Consider the following 15703-nt stretch of genomic DNA (forward strand, 5'->3'; position numbering starts at 1 on the left):
TTACACCCACAGATTGAGCTGGAAATTGAACTTACTATCATTATTTACATTTATACATTAACACACATCTGCATTTTAATAAGTTCAATTTAGCCTAAATAAGGTCTAAATTAAACTACATTTTACAAATAAACTGTGAGCTATTCTTTCCCTCAAATAAAAATGTTAAGCAGTTGTTAGGGTTTTGTTGCAGTTACTAAGTAGTTACTTTGTAGTAGATAAGGTGTTCTAAGTGTTTATTTGTATAAGAGGCTTTCCTTGCTATTAAAGGGGTCATATGATGCTTTTTTAAAGATCATTATTTTGTGTATTTGGTGTAACATATGCTGACATGCTTTAATGTTTAAAAAATACATAATTTTTCAAATGCTGTACATTATTGTAGGTCCTCTATGCCCCGCCTCTCTCAAACCTGTAGTTTTCTACAAAGTCCCACCTTCTGACAAGCGCAGTGTTCCTCTGATTGGCCAACCGACCCAGTGCATTGTGATTGGCCGAACACCGCAAGCACTCGTCAGACATGTAACGCCCCTTTCCATAGTCGCGAGCTTCATCTTTCCAAATGAAAAGTAAAGACAGTTAATAATGTCCTTAGTTTTACCATCAGTTCAAGCCAGAAAGAAGAACAGAGTCATGTGACAGACACAGTGATGAAGCTTGTATGTGTTTGCAGTACACAAGCCACGGACGGTTAAGACAGCTCTCTCTCTCATTCACACACTTGCACGCCCAAAGTAAGAATTACCTCCTCTCCTAGGTTCATGAAACGGTCGTCCATAAAATGCGTTGCTGTTCTGTTGTAAGTAATCTTAAAGATTTCTTAATGCATCTACTGTCGGAAGACCGAATAAAGTACTTTTGCTCTCATCTAGATACACGCAGCATCTCCCTGACATGAAAGCTTCAACACTAACTGCGATTACTCAAACCACGCCTTCTTTCTTTGTGCTTTTGTGCAGCATTACGCAAATATTTCCACATAGTGATGTAGACATGTGGGGGCGTGTTTGAATGAGCAGTTTTGGGGGGGGGGGGGGTGGAGTCTTAACTATGATAAAGAAAATCTATTTGGATTTGAGACTTTAGTCTTTGTATCTTGAGTTTGTAACACTCCAAATAGAAAGGAAAAATTATAATCGCATCATATGACCCCTTTAATACTTGGATAACACCTTATTTACACTGCACACTAGAGGTCTCTGTGAAGCCCAGATTTGTGGCTTTGTAAGTACAAAACTTTTTAGGGTGGATGCCTATGGCATTCTGGGTAGTTGCCTACTGTCCCAGCCTTAATTCTATGTGATTTTTCTGACATTTAGATATGAATTCTGTCTCTTATTCAAGGTAAATCTATCAGACTTTTGCCCATTTAATCATATGTAGAGTCAGGGGTTTGTTCAAATCTGTAAACCCCAAACATGAGAAACAGTAACTATTAGCATGAGAGAAGAGTTTAAAATCTAACTCAGGTTGCAGGTTGAAATCTTTGCAGTGCCATACGAGGTGGCTAAAATATTGTGTTGTACATTACAGTCCTGAATTATTCCATTTGGCCTCGTAGAATCTAAAGCTCATACTCATCAAACACACACACACACACACACACACAATGTAGCCATCCTTGACCTTAACCAGGCCTGCAGGGTTCGGACGGAACATTACAACGTTTTATGAATTATTCATTGATTCACTCTGTCCTAGCTCTCTCTTTCTTTTTCTTTCTTTCTTGTTGTCTCCCACACTCTCTCTTTCTCACTCGCTCTGGGCTAGTAGAGTTTGAGTGTGTTTTGACCGGTGCTCTGATATGGTGATACTCGCACCCGCAGCAGGTAGTTTGTCCTCTTCTGTGCTGCACAATTCCCTTTAGACCCTGATTAGGGCTCTTAATAGCTGCTTTCATGACAAAAAAATATAAATATAGGTTAATTATAACTCTGCCACACTCCAGTGTGTTTGAGAGAGAATGGCTGTGTTGGAATAGCATACTACACATGCTATTGTTGCAGTTTATAGCATGCATACTGTCTATAACATGCTAATTTTATGTTTGCATCAACACCCTATAAAAATTTAGAAAATGTACTGCATATAGCAGAGCACATAGGGTATCATATCCCACATTGCAATTCACTAGAGTTGATTTTCATATATGTTAAGGAAAAAATTAAAATGTAAATTTATATATTTTAATCCAAATACATATGCAAGACAGTATGCAAAATAACTATTATTCAGTAAATAGTATGCTAGTTTTCCATTTCAATAACGTTTTGGAAGTAGCTGGTCAGCGTCTTAGTTTGAAGGAAGTTGTTGAAAAACTTACAGTATTATGAAGTTTAAATATCATAATCATCATCATCATCAAAAAAAAAAAAGAACCCAGAAAAAAAAAAAAAAAATTACAGTCTCAAAACAGAATCATTATCAGAGAGCAGCATTGCATTATGGGAGATAATCAGCACTGACCAGAGGGCAGAACCGCCAATCCAAGGATTAAACTCTGCCAGAACCTGACCTTCCTCGCAGCTAAACACACACTTTAACACATGCAGACGGGCTGCACACACACACACACACACATGCAGTTTGAATCACTGTCAGAATTTCCTCCTTTTTTCTCTTTTCATTTTTCTGTTCTCTTTCTCTCTCCTGCTTCTCTTACTTTACATATTTTGTGTTGTCTTTTTTCTCTTCTCGCTTAATTTAAAAGACAGTTTTTCTCATGAAATCTGCCAGAAAAGATATCCAGGTCATAGTTCACCAAAAAATCTAAAGAAAGAGTAGTTTGCTTTGGGAAGTACATTAATGACAATTTAAGGGATTCATGATCATCGCTGACGTATACTCAAAACACATGTCGTTCCAAACCTATACATGGATTTTTTAGAAGACATTTATGAAATTCTCCACTAAATTGGATGAAGAACAGGGGCTGTCAAGATCAACAAAAAACAACAACAACAACAAAACATAAGCTACTAAAATGTAATCCATTATTCAATACAATTCCACTGACCAGCTGTGGTCATTATTCACTTTCATTTTAAAGAAAAGAGCAGCTCAGAAATGTTCCTAAAATCTCTTTTTGCGCACAGAAGAAAGAAAGTCATAAGAAATGGAAAAGACATTGAGGGTGAGTAAATAATAAAATATTTTTTTTAATTTTTTAATTGTGGGAATTATTCCCACTCCAATTTGTGTTACCTAAATGCAAAAAATAAATCTTGTTATTACTTCAATGAAAGAATAATACTATTTAAATTGCAAATTATTTATGCATCATGGTAATATTTGTAGTATTGCCTTTAATTTATGCTGATTTAAATATGGAAAATATTGTATTACTGTAATGAGAATCTAATGAGAATCCTCACGGAGAATAATATAAATTCTAAACATTATAGCTAAAAAAAAAAAACATTCAGACACATTACATTAATGAAAGTTTAGGCAAAAAATGACACATTGCCAAAACTTTCATTTTACTTATGAACATTTCTTTAGGGTGAAATGTGACCTGGACGTGTTTTCACCCATAAACATTTGTCTTTCATTTCACTGTGTCCTGCATTCTCTTCAGATCTGACCAACGCCACCAACTTGACCAACAGAAACACATCCAAATCTGCCTAGGGCTGCGAGTCCTTCAGAAGACACACACACACACACACACAGACAGGAGGTGCTCTGACAGATGGATTCCTGCTGTCGGAGAGTAACATGACCTTATGAAGGATTCAAGCATCATGTATGAGCAGTGGATGAATATTACATAAAGCATTCGGAAAGCTTTCTAGCTATGAATTTGAGGTTGTGTTCTTAAGCGTGTTTGTGGCCATGTGCTTGTCTATGTTTGTGCATTTGTTTTTTTGCATTCTATATGTGACTCTGTACTTGCATGTTGTGTGTGTGTGAGGCCAAGGCCTCCTAAACACAGCCATATTCTGCAGATAACCGGATTAGGAACGAGGCGTATAATAAGTCTGTGAATGTGGCCCCTGGCGCTGCTGTAATCCTCTGCTTTGATGTCTCTCGGCTCCATCAGGTGCGAGCGGGCTCTCGGGCCCCGGGCTGAAGCTCCGCTCCGCAGCTCAAAGTGCCTCATTAGTTTTGCCTGTTTACTAAACTTGGCCCCTTGTGATGGAAAATAGTCAGATGCACAGCCAAATCCTGTCGACGATGCACATTTCTCTCTTTTCAGAAAGTGGGAGGTGGGGAGAAGGAAGCTGGAGACATCTTCCAGTGTCCGAATTTACCTCAACACTACCTGCAGCTTTTTGCGTCTTATACCAGAGACCAGCACTGGGTTAAATAATTACAGGATCATTAAAAAAAAAAAAGGAAGAACTAGAAGAGCTTTAATACACAGGACTACATTTTCATGATGATGTATTGCACAAATTGCATGCATTTTGAGGATCTAGGAGGTGTTTGAATGTGTTTTTTAATTTGTAAATATGTTTTTTTTTATTTATATGTATTTTTTTTTTTTTTTATGTTTTTTTTTAATTGTATTGTTTTTTTGTATTGTTTTTTTTTTAATGTATTTCTGTATTTAACTTATATAGGTGTTAATTCATGATAACTGGGCTGATTTTCCCAGTCTTCCCAATGGCAAAAAACGTTTCCAAATTTTCCTAAATTCACCCTTTTTCAGAAACCGATGTTCCTTGTCAAAAATGGCCTTATAAAAATTGCTTGCAAATCTCGCATTATGCTATATTATCACCAAATATTGAATTGTTTTACCGACTTGTTTTCTTTCAATTAGCACAGGTTTTGTATCTCTTTTTGGAACTGATTGATAGGCCTCATTCATCTGAGCTTCTTTTTGAATGAAAAAGCATTATTTACTCAAAAACTGAAGCATATAACTTCAAAACAATAAGGTTTACAAACAATCAGTTCTAAAAAGAGATTTCTGATTCAAAAGTTGTACAATTTATTAGTGCATGCATTCAATGAGAATCCAACCCAAGACCTTGCTCTCTCCTTGAGCTACAGGAATGTGCTTATTTTGGTGCATATGCCTGTTTGTTGTTTATATTATTATATTATTTGTATAAAAGTGTGTGTTTTTGAGTATGTGTGTGTGCCTTTTGAGTGTGTATGTGTGCCTCACTCAGCTGCAGATTCTAATTAAAAATATCACAATAATTAAAGTCTTCAGCCTGACATGCACAGACTGCGCTACGCCTTCAGACATTCCCAGCTAATTAGTTAATTAATCCAAACGCAAATTATAAGCAATAATTAGTCAGTCAAGCTTAACGTGAAGTCTGGTGACTCGTAGCGTTGCTTCACCTCCTTCTGTTCGCTGTCTCTGCGTCTCCTCACACGGGCTCCTTCTTTTGGAAGCATTCCTGCTCTGGTTAGGTAATTAATTTTCGGCTCTTAACGGATTTAACAACTGAATTGACTACGGCTCTCTGAATGTGTAACGCTCCGGATTCAGATCGGACTCTCACCCTGAGCGGAGCGAGACAATTACACATCACAAACAAGAGAGAGGAGCGTGAAAGAGCTCTTATTAAGACATTTAGACACACCTACTCATCTACACACAAGTCTGATCATACACACATTCGATGCTCCTTTGACGCACACTTGTTAGTTTTTGCTTGCTAAGGTAGTTTTTCATCATCATTAGTGCTTATACTTCAGGTTAGGGATTTGACAAACCCCTAATCTTCAGCATTAAACTTTTCAAAGTGACTTTGGGCTGACAGATGATAAAACGGGTGGGGAAAAAAACTGACAGATTTACTGTAAATGAGGGGCCTATGTACTAGCAACCACTAAAAACACCTTAGCAATGCATAGCAACGCCCTGGCGACTGCATAGTGATCACTGTTGCCAATTCCTGGGGTTGGGCTACGTTTATGCAGCTGACGTGGTTTTGAAGAAGGGGATTTCCGACGGAGGGAAAAACCGCGGGAAATAAAACGAAATTGGCCTAGTTTTGGGCCAGCATTGAACAATGAATGGGTTAGTTTTGTATCGCAGGCCTGATAATAATTTGCTAAAATTCATTAAAGAGGAAGATTGACATTTACTTACCTGATAATCGTATTTTTTCCTTACGATATTTCACCAGTGGAGTCCTCGTCTGTGTAGAATCAGAGCTAGCGATGCCCGAATCGTGAGTAATGAATCTTCGTCAACGGTTCGCAAAACGGTCTGAATCGGTTCACTATGAATCATTTGAGCAGTTCACTCACGCAATGAATCGCTTGGAGCGGTTTCTCAATCATGAAATGGGTACTGTAGGCCTACTACAACTCAAAGAATGAAAAGAAAGCTGTGAGTTGAATATTTAGACTACATAATATCCACTAAAGTCATTTTGTAACAAACCTGCAAGAGCGTCATATCATTTCCTTTCCTTTTTTTCTTTTTTACTTGTTTATTGAGCAACATATTACAATGATTTCTGAAGGCTCCTGACACTGAAGACTGGAGTAATGATACTGAAAATTCAGCTTTGACCACATTAATCAGCCTAAATGACATTTTAAAATGGATTAAAAACTGTTACTTTACATTGTAATAATAAAAATATTTCACAAATAGGTCTTATGTTTTAGTGTATTTTTTTTATCATATAAATGCAGTCTTAATAAGCGCATAAGAGCGTTGTATAATGTAATCGACCCTATGTGGCCCTGAAAATATAGCCTACCCAAGCAACTTAAGACTGGTTTTGTGCTCCAGGGCCCCATATGTCATGCAACTTACCAGCATTGATGCTGACAAGAGTCCCTTTCTGTTATTACTTTGATATTTTATTTTTATTTTCGCAGATATATAATTTAATTGCCTTTGGATTCGATCAAATTTGATTTGATATCTTAATATACTGTAATTGGCTTGCTTTACAAGACCCTTCTGTGAGTCCTTAAAGGGTTAGTTCACCCCAAAATTAAAATTGTACTGTGTTTTACTCAACATTGAGGCATCCTATGTGTATATAACAATCCTTTATTATTTTTGGAAATATGTTTTTTTTTGTTTTTGTTTTTTACAAAAACGCAAAGATGCGCTACAGGTCGCCTTTATTCACCCCCTGGAGCAGTGTGAGGCACATTTTATTATGGATGCACGCGCTTTATTTGAAGACTTGTGGACTGTTCAACTGCAATGATAGAACTTGGAATAGCCAGGACAGTTTTTTTCATATAACTCCGACTGGATTCGTCTGAAAGAAGAAATTCATATATACCTATGTGATGCTTCAAGGGTAAGTAAAACACAGTCAAATTGTCATTTTTAGGTGAACTAACCCTTTAATCATGATGGTGAAATTCCCCAGTGGGACTTTGACTAGAAATGTTTAAGCATGTGTGTTTTATGATGGCTGATTGTTGTAAATGCAGGATCATATCAATCACTGTCTGACATGAGAAACTGAGTTTATGTGCTTGAGAGACAGAGAGGAAGTGAGAGAAAGAGGAAAATGAGGAAAGGATGGACTGAGAGAGAGAAAGACAGAGATATGCATGTAGGAGCAAGTAAGCTGCCCGAGGGAGCTTGACTGCAGCTGTCAATCAGAGTTCAGACAGAGACTGACAGAGAATGACCTGAATGTGCAAATCACACGCACACACACACACACACACACACACACACACACATAAAGAAAAGGGGAAAAAAAAGACATCACACTCCAGAGACTCGCATTCTGATACACGTGAAGTCTGAATTTGATGAAAACTGTATCTTAAACTCCATAAACTCTCCAAGAATGCTTAAAGTTTCACTCCACACTGATGTGATAATACTGCTCATCTCATATGATGGTCTTTTCATTGTTTTTAGGTTCCTAATTGAGACCAAAGCCAGAAATAACAAGCTCTGATGTAATAATGTTACATCAGAGTAAAATTCTTGATTGTTCTCTTTGGATTGACTTTTTTTTCTTCATGTTTTAGGTCCCACTCTGTATTTATTTTATCATATTCTTGTTATCATATTCCATTGATCTGACAAATAGGCAGATATTACTGAAACTAACTCTATTTCATGTTTCATGGAGGATAATTGTTGCATGTTATTCATTTTGTATAAATCTTTTTTGTTACACGGAAATATGAAAATCATATGGATTTGACAATGTGAAGGTGAGTAAATGAGATTTTGTAAATTTTTTAGGTGCGCTGTCTCTTTAAATATGGTTTACACTCAATAGACATTAAGCTTAATTTGTTGCATAATGTTGAGGACCAAAAAAATGGCTTTTGACTTGTTCCTCATTCATTTCTATAAAAAAAGAGCTTATGATTAAGTTACAATGGAAGTTAATCGGGGGGGCCATGTTTTGGAGAATTTAAAAGCAGACTTATAAAACATGATCTTATAAAAGCAGGTATATTCATTCTTCTGTGAAAATATGTCAACACAGTTGTAAAATTGAATATAACAATGTAGTAAAGGTTAGTAAACTTTATTTATTTTTTATTTTATTTCTATTTTTTGTGAATCAAAACCTGGAAATATTTATTTAAGAGGTAAACAAGCTTAAGTCAAGACATCTATTCTATATTAATAAAATTACATTTGTGCTTAAAAATATTTAAATAATAAAAATGGTTAAATATTTCATAGATATACAATTTTAAACATTTAGATTATTTTTTAACCAAACGAGTTAAAATAAAAACTAGGTTTCTATATTAAAATGAATATGAACATCTACTGAGGGATTAGCATCCCAGCATTGATTACACATCTTTGATCAGCTTCATTGAGTAGGAAGCTGAATTTGTTGGCAGTCGAATGTTTCAATTGGAAATCAAAATTCTGTTCATTTAGCAGACGGTTTCATCTGGGTGACTTAAAATAATTAACAGTACAAACTGATTTACACAATGATATAGCTCTGTTAACAGCAGACAGTCTTTGTAATAGCTACAAATTGATTATGTGATGATTTTAAAGAGAAATTATTCTAAAAACCAAATCTCATTGAAGAGGTAAAAAGACACAGCACATCAACAAATTGCACGCGCAAGCTGTCAGATGCGAGAGCGGTGCCAGTGTTGTTTATGCTGGGTGGCACTCTGCACTCTAGGGGTCCTTGTCACAGAGAGTTTAGGCGTCCGCAGCAGTGCCTGCTCTGACAGTATGACTGGTGGGCAGACACCAGGGCAGATGGGCCTTTCACAAGATATCCTCATCTCACAAACACTTACACACACACATACATGCTGTCCACACTGCTGAGCATCTTGTTCCATGAAGCAATGTCTCAACCAATCAGTGTTCAGGACCGCCGTCGCCAAAGATATACATCTGCTGGACATCAGCACTGCTGAGAACCAAACACACACACACACATTACAGTACAATTATAGTTCTACTTCCTCATCAATCATTAAAAATCACAATTCCAGTGACAATCTTTTATTCACGTTAAATACATAATGAGAACTTTTGAAATAAGTCTCTTTTGCTCAACAAGACTGCATTTATTTGATTAAAAATACAGTAAAAAGACCAATATTGTGAAATACTACATTTCAAAATAAGTTTTATATTTAAATATATGTTAAAATGTAATTTATTCCTTTGGTGCAAAGTCTCATTATACTTCAGAAATCATTCTAATATGCTGATTTAATGCTTTAGAAACATTTCTGATTATTATCTATGTTGAAAACCATTGAGCTGCATCATTACTTGAAACTTTTATTTTATGATTTGTTGAGTAGAAGGTTCAAAAGAACAACTAAAAATCTTTTGTAACTTAAATGTCTTTGACACTTTTGGTCAATTAAATGCATCCTTGCTGAATAAAAGTTTGAAGTAATATATATATTCATTATTATTTATTATATATAATATATTATATATATAACATCTATACATTATAAATGATAATGAATTATACTGAGAAAATCCTTTATTTTTTTTTATTTATTTTTATGTCCACAGATGTCCAGAAGGATTTTTGTCAGATTTAACTACATTTTGGGAGACAGTTTGGTATATTTTAAACAATAAACTAATAGATTAATAAAAAAAATTGTATTGTCATTTTTATATGTATATATTTGTGAGAGATTCTTGTACATATTCAACTCTTGAACCAAGACACACAAACAACTGTATCTTTGGGTCACTATAGTTTGTGTCAAATGGCCATTCTACCTGCACATGCACTGTAAAAAGTAATTCAGTGGCTTAGTAAATTTCACAAAAATAAAGAGCTATATTTACTTAATAAAATCTTTTGAAATCATTTAAGTGATATTTTGAGTGGGTCAGGTTAAAAATAATAATTAAAAATCCAACAAATAATTTCTCTAAAATTTACATATATTATTTAAGTTTATGTAATGAAAATAAATAAGTATTTAACTAACTAATTATATTTTTAATATACCCTCAATATTTCTGGTGAATTCTAATATAAATATTTGATAATTATTTACTTGTACTGATCTGTTTTAGAAACTAAAATTATTAAGTATTTCCTACCAATTTTCCTAAATAAAGCTCCAGCTTAATAAATGACGGTTTAAATAAATTGAGTAAATTTCGCGGCTAAAGTGATCACGTGTGCAGCTCCGCAGGAAAAAAAAATCTGCTTTCCTCAGCAGAGACGTCGACTAGCCATACTCCTCACAACTCCTGGTAAGTAACGTTAGTCAGCTAATCCTACTTACGTTTGTAACACTTTATTATAAAGTTAATAATTATTAAGCATTTCCTAACAATTGTCTTTGTATTTTACGTCATCTTCAACAAGTTTCGTAGCTTAATCGAAGTCACCTGAAGGACGGCTTTCCTGAATTTCCTCAGCAACGGCAAGACCCGCACTCCTCTCATATCGTGGTACGTTATGTAATTTAGCCAGCTAAAACTAAATATGTTTGTGATGTTTAATTCAGAAGTTAATTATTAAGGATTTCCTAACAATTGTGTTTGTATTTTGCGTCATCTTAAGAAGTTTAACGAGTTTCGCGGCTCAAGCAAGAGGCACCTGTCACTGAAGGACTGCTTTTCTCAGCAACGACGTGAACAGCATTACTCGAATTTCCTGTAAGTAACGTTAGTCATTTTATAACGATGTATATTTGCGATACTTTATTCAAAAGTTGATTAAACATTGACCGTGTGTACGTGTACATAACAGTGTAGTTTTCTAAGTTAGTTAGTGGGGCAGCTATATGTATGTTAGGGTTTTTTTTTCCTTTTTTTTGGAGTGGATTAACTTTCGTACTATTTGGATCACCGTTAATTTCAACCGCCATTTGAAAGTCTAACGATAAGTGAGTGTACCGTGGTCCAGCAACTATAACTATACATGCCCAATGGAAAACGATTTTGTACAGGTTCCCCTTTGGGGTCAGTGGCTTGTCAAAAGGGAACACATCATTTATGAACTTTCAAATGACATTCTGTCTTGTAAAAAGCTGTCACGTTGTTGTAAAACATCATAATTACTACATGAACTCAATTATGAGCTCTTAAATAACCACTACAAATACGCCATGCAAAAGTATTTAAAATGGCGTGGACATAACATAGACTGGTGCGTTTTAATCAGCTCCCACTATAGAGGTCGGGATCGTTGCGTCACGTCGCAATGCATTGTGGGAATCGCGGTACAGAAGTAGATGTACTGTATAGTAGGCATTAGGTAACGTTGGTCATTTGGTCATTAATTTTGATTATTTTTTGGAAAATGGTTCAGTATTGCTGTATTGTGAACTGCTGTAATCGGTTTCATGATCGACAGGGCAAACGCCTCGTGAATCATATTAGTTTTCAACATTTTCCTACTTGGAAAAAAAACACAAGGTGTCTGAAATCACCAAGAGGCGTCAGATGGCTTGGGTCGCCACTGTACGGAGGGAAACCATCACCTTCGATAATATTATAATACATAGTTATGGTGAGACATGTTGTGTATGGTCTCTCTCTCTCTCTCACATACACACACACAAACTCAGACACAAACACATTACGTTTTCTCTTGTTTTTGGCCAGTAAGGGAGTCAGTTTAGTGTCTGTATTTTTTGTTTAAACATTTTCTTTTGACCCAATCCTGAACTTAATTTGCTTTTTGATATTTTTGTGCTGACTGTATTTAACAAATTTGAACAACTTGTTTAAAAAAAAAAAAAAAAAACTGGAACGAACTTCAAAATAGGAAGTTAAGCGTCTTGTTTTGGTGAATGGTGGGTTGTGTCTGAGGTGAATGTTCGTCAATATTATACCGGATTACAGAACTACCGGAGGAAAACAGTGGATTTTTGCAAGTATGATAGGTGAGTAATTACTCCTGAAGTGTAACAAACCCGCATAGACAAGCTTCATAGCTCGCCGAATCTGATAAGTGTGTGTGTGTGTGTGTGTGTCACCACTGATGCTTGGTTAATGTTAACATTTCCTTAGTGAAAAAGATTGTTTTCTCCACGTTTAATTTGCAGATCCATTTATGATCTGCAGGTGATACTCCAGTGACTTTTTAAAAAGTGAAAGTGACATTTTTAAATTGATCGGAGGTGTAAGCGCTCACTCCACAGACCCGGTAGGATAAATTATCAGGGAAACTGAGGCTTGGTAAACTTTCATGTGTTCATAGGGATCGATTCCGCCTACAACCTCTTTTTTTTTATTAGTGTTGTTTGGCTTCATTATTAAGTTTGTCCGTATAGGTATAGGCAACTTTTTTTGTCACGTTCTATAACTTTTTCTGGAGACTGGCTATTATCTTATTACAAACCTGCTTTGCGATGCCTCTAAAATGGCCGCCGTTACCCACAATGCACCATTCCATGACGTCTACGCCCGAGCTCTATAGGGAGTCAGCCAGTTTAAGGCCTGCTCCGTTGTAAAATCATTCTAGTGCACTGAAACCTAGATCACATACAATATCGGTCAAAAGTTTGAAAACAGTAAGCTTTTTAATGTTTCTAAAATAAGTTTCTTAAGCTCATTAAGCTTGCATTTATTTAAAAAAAAAAAAAAATGCAGAAAAAACAACCTTCTATCCCCCCCTACCCTCTATCGCTATTTGGCTGGTAATTTTTTTAGGGTTACTCGCCAGACTGATATAATATTTATATACACACACACACACACATATAAATATATATATATATATATATATATATATATACACATTAAAGCCGAATTTTCATTCCATTACTCCAGTCACCGCAGCTGTTTCACAACAAATCCAGACCTGGTGGGTATTGAAGGACAGCGGAGGCTGGGGGAGGGGTACATTGCATTTCAAGAAACATTTACAATCTTATAATATTCAGAAATTTTATTAAGTTCATAAAGTTAAATATTATTGTAATATTTACTAAGCCACAGAATTATTTAGAGGGTTAAGGGTTGAGTGTGAGGGTTAATGCAATGCATATTTTTTTTCAAGTAGTGCAATTAAACAAGCTTTTTTGTTTCAAAACCATTAGTCATTTTACTTAAATATTAAACATGTTTATAAAGAAATTGGTTGAAATAATGCGGACCTCAATAAAAGCCTATAGCATTGATTTAAAGCATAGAAGCTCGCAGTTGGTCTCTTTTCATTTTTCTTTTAGGTTTATTGTTAAAAATAAATGTCCCTATGTAAAAAATTAACCTGTCCTCTTGTTAAGAAGAATGCTGTTAATTTTTGCAACTCCTCCCCCTAGTAAACTTTGTTTGAGATTTTACCTATAATATGGTCCAACAGAATGTTTGCTTCTTCAGGTGCTATTTGTTTTGTGTATTTGTCGCTTTCTTGTAACATTCAGGTTTGAATGTTAGCTCTAACCAGTTATCTTTAAAATTTGCCTGTAGGGTTCAGCTGATCTACCGGTCTTCGTACAAGCAGAGTTGGCAGAGGAGGTCATAAAAATCTACATCCTTCGGGACAATGATGGGGCAGTCAGCGATGTAGGAGTTGTGATTGAGGGCATCACTGTCCTCCGCAGTCTTGGGAATCTCAGCAGAGTCTGCTGCTATCTTTTGGGAGTCACGTATGCATTGGATTTGAGATATTCCAAGACCCACAAATACAGGTCCTTCTCAAAAAATTAGCTTATTGTGATAAAGTTCATTATTTTCCATAATGTAATGATAAAAATTAAACTTTCATATATTTTAGATTCATTGCACACCAACTGAAATATTTCAGGTCTTTTGTTTTAATACTGATGATTTTGGCATACAGCTCATGAAAACCCCAAATTCTCAAAAAATTAGCATATTTCATCCGACCAATAAAAGAAAAGTGTTTTTAATACAAAAAAGCTCATCCAGAGTGTCTTGCGTCTCTCAACTTTCTCTTCACAATATCCCACAGATTCTCTATGGGGTTCAGGTCAGGAGAGCTGAAAAACGAAATCTTCATCTCCATAAAGCTTTTCAGCAGATTGAAGCATGAAGTGCTCCAAAATCTCCTGATAGCTAGCTGCATTGACCCTGCCCTTGATAAAACCAGTGGACCAACACCCGCAGCTGACATGGCACCCCAGACCATCACTGACTGTGGTTACTTGACACTGGACTTCAGGCATTTTGGCATTTCCTTCTCCCCAGTCTTCCTCCAGACTCTGGCACCTTGATTTCCGAATGACATCCAAAATTTGCTTTCATCCGAAAAAAGTACTTTGGACCACTGAGCAACAGTCCAGTGCTGCTTCTCTGTAGCCCATTTCCTGCACACGCCTGTGCACGGTGGCTCTGGATGTTTCTACTCCAGACTCAGTCCACTGCTTCCTCAGGTCCCCCAAGGTCTGGAATCGGTCCTTCTCCACAATCTTCCTCAGGGTCCGGTCACCTCTTCTCGTTGTGCAGCGTTTTTTTCCCCACACTTTTTCCTTCCCACAGACTTCCCACTGAGGTGCCTTGATACAGCACTCTGGGAACAGCCCAGAATTTCTTTCTGTGTCTTACCCTCTCGCTTGAGGGTGTCAATGATGGCCTTCTCAGGTTGGCAGTCTTACCCATGATTGCGATTTTGAGTAATGAACCAGGCTGGGAGTTTTTAAAAGCCTCAGGAATCTTTTGCAGGTGTTTAGAGTTAATTAGTTGATTCAGATGATTAGGTTAATAGCTCGTTTAGAGAACCTTTTCATGATATACTCATTTTTTGAGATAGGAATTTTGGGTTTTAATGAGCTATATGCCAAAATCATCACTATTAAAACAATAAAAGACCTGAAATATTTCAGTTGTTGTGTAATGAATCAAAAATATATGAAAGTTTAATTTTTATCAATACATTATGGAAAATAATGACCTTTTATCATAATATACAAATTTTTTGAGAAAGACCTGTACTCACTTGAGTTGTTCCAAAAACTGTTTCTTGAGCTGGATCCTCCAAAACTCTCTGTTAATGTTCAGAGGTTAAAAAATTATCTTCTTGCACAGTAGTGGTTCATGATCATCCCACAGAATGGGTATTCCTGATGGAAGTGTTTCTGTTATCGGATTAATTCTGTTGAAGGGATAGTTCACTCAAAAGATGATGTTGTCATAATTTACTCTCCCTCAATTTGTCCCAAGCCTGTACGAGTTTCTTTCTTCTGTTGAACACAAAATATATTTTAAGTGAAGTGACGTGACATTCAGCCAAGTATCAAAGAGTGTTGGTTAACGCATTTAAAGGTTGTCATTGACTTTGCATAGTAGCCTTTTTTTTTTTTTTTTCTACCATGGAAGTCAATGGCAACTTTCAACTGTCTGTTAACC

The sequence above is a fragment of the Carassius auratus genome, chromosome 20, assembly GCF_003368295.1.
Source record: "Carassius auratus strain Wakin chromosome 20, ASM336829v1, whole genome shotgun sequence".
NCBI classification, from domain to species: domain Eukaryota; kingdom Metazoa; phylum Chordata; class Actinopteri; order Cypriniformes; family Cyprinidae; genus Carassius; species Carassius auratus.